The 2,500-nt window shown below is 44.2% G+C and overlaps 1 protein-coding gene across 4 annotated transcripts in view; it reads left to right on the top strand.

The window, feature by feature from the left end:
- The window catches only part of smpd3 (sphingomyelin phosphodiesterase 3), a 40,301-nt gene that overhangs the window by 949 nt on the left and 36,852 nt on the right, over positions 1 to 2,500 (top strand). The window contains exon 1 of one of the 4 annotated variants that reach the window (XM_035532324.2): positions 1 to 226. This exon is cut by the window's left edge and continues 661 nt beyond it. The exons of the other annotated variants lie outside the window; for them this stretch is intronic. The gene's annotated coding sequence lies outside the window, so the exon portion shown is untranslated. The remainder of the gene's footprint in view (positions 227 to 2,500) is intronic. 4 annotated transcript variants of the gene reach the window in all.

Here is a 2,500-nt window from a genome sequence, read left to right on the forward strand (position 1 = left end):
CGAATATACACTCGGTTTAGCCCTTATCAAATGTGTCCAGTTGTGTTTTTTAATGAGGAAGCTTGCATTCGTAAGTCAGTGCAACGTCGACCTCGTTTCAGCGTCTTATTTTACTGACCCGATCAAGGTGTGGCTCTGTAGTCGTCAGCATCTTCTTCTTTCATTTGCCTGACGGTGGAAAAGTCTGCACCCGCCCTAACCGCCGTGCGCGAGCAAAGAACTAGAGGTAAATTAAGTAAATAACAAGATTTTAAAAACTAGAGGTAAATTAAGTAAATAACAATATTAAGAAAACAGGTTACTAAGTGTCTGTTGTCTGTTGCATAAAATGTTTGTATGTATTGTGACTAACTGAAAATGATTCCCCATCAGGCTGAAAACTTGGTCAGACTATGGTGACTGTTTTAGAGACTCTGGGACCATGTTAGTTTAATTTTTGTTAGTTTAAGTCTTAAACCACGCTCATTTATTGGGAAGTGCGGTTCAGTTGTAGACCAGGTGGACCAGAGGGGTCGGGTGAGACGTACGCCAAGGCAAGTGATACAAGACACGGCAGCATCCCGCCTCCTGCGCTGCGTAAACCTTGTGGGCGTGTGGATAAAACACCGCCGCTTCTCCTACCGTATGGTCAATATTACCTTCATTACTTTACTACACGTTTACTAGCGTGTTGTGTCGTTCAATACAAACCATGGTTTACGTCGGACTGGTCAAGGTTTTGGAATACCTTAGCTTGGGCTACCGTCCAAGATTCAAGTCACGACTGGAGCTCAGATGCGGGAGAAAACGGTCGCTGTGTGAAAATGAGCACCGAGGGATGCGCTGATCTGCTCCGTCGTGCAATTTGCGCAGCGAGTAGCCGCACTTCCTAATCAAGCCTGTTGTTTACCAAAAGCTTTTAAACCGTGCAGAACAAGATACATCACACGGTCCCGTCTGAGCTTTAGAATGGTGAACACACACACACACACACACACACACACACACACACACACACACACACACACACACACACACACACACACACACACACACTCTCTCACTGTGAGATTTTATCTGGCACTGTTCTTACCATTGCGTGTGGGCACGGTCTTGACTAGTCTGGTCAGTGCATCATTCATGCATGAGGGGACGGTGGTCTTTCCACTCCCCGCGCGCACATATTTCTGTCTAACACGTTTAAATGCGCGTGCGAATGAAACGGTTCCTTACGTAACCTTGTGGTGAGGAGCCTGGTCGCGCTGTTCTGAAACGACAGAAAGTCGGCTTGCTCTTCCACGTACTTGTCATGTAGTTGCAGCATTCATTCACACGAATTCAACACATACACTTAATACACTAACGTGTACATCAGACCATTTATGTCTAATGTATCTTTTAGACAATATTATTCCTTGTTTGTATTTTTGAGGGAGGGGGTGATATTTCGTTATTTCCTGTGTAGGGGTATCTGAAGTGGGTGGGTGGATATTTCATTAGTACAGCATTTACAACTACATATTTCATATTATTGCAATTAAATAATTTATGTCTGATTCTTATATCAGATCTAACAACACACACACAGATACCGACACACACTTATGCCCACATACATGCATGCACCCTCAAACCACACACACACACACACACACACACACACACACACACACACACACACACACACACACACACACACACAAATGCACCCATTCTCAGTGAGTACAGAATATCAGAATAGTAGGAATATGCAGGATCTCACTGACAGAAACCTCCTGTGGCATGACATATTTTTTTAGTTTCTTGTTAGCAGATTCCGAGTTGGTCTGTGGGTGCTCTTTCTGGCCCTGTTAAGTAGGGACTTTGAGGAGAGCACACTTCAGGGAAGGGTTGAATATGGCGAGGATCAGACGCCCCTGCATCCACGTCTCCACTGTTCCGCCTTGAATGGGAACTCTTTAGATTATGTGTAACAGCAGAGGCAGGCCGGACTGTGACGTGGAGGCGACTATTTTTAGGAGAAGCTGTTCTAACTCACTGTTAGCTGTTCTAACTTCTAGCACCTATAGACAATGTTTTCTGCAGGGAATGTGTGTGTGTGTGCGTGCACGTACGTGCAGAAGTGCTAGGTCCATCCAGGCACATTTAACTAGAAGAGTACTCTCCTGTATTGTACTCCTGTACTATAGGACAATTCCTCTGTATAGTGGACAGAAAGTGTAGTGAATGTTACATATGGCCTGTTATTCGGTTCATTATGTGGGATTTAGTGATATTTGGTCTTGGAGTCTGAGCTGAAGTCCTCAGTGAACAATTTTAGCTTGGAACTTTGAACTGACGTCCTTCCAAAGTACACATATTCTGAGTATGCTTGTGCGGGCTTTATATATATATATATATATATACACACATGATGTGTGTTGTGAGCAGACTCTGTGAACATGGAGAGATTGTGTGTGTGGTGTGTATGTCTCTCTCTCTCTCTCTCTCTCTCTCTCTCTCTCTCTCTCTCTCTCTCTCT

Source organism: Electrophorus electricus, chromosome 16 (assembly GCF_041902795.1).
Source record: "Electrophorus electricus isolate QZ-2024a chromosome 16, ASM4190279v1, whole genome shotgun sequence".
Lineage (NCBI taxonomy): Eukaryota > Metazoa > Chordata > Actinopteri > Gymnotiformes > Gymnotidae > Electrophorus > Electrophorus electricus.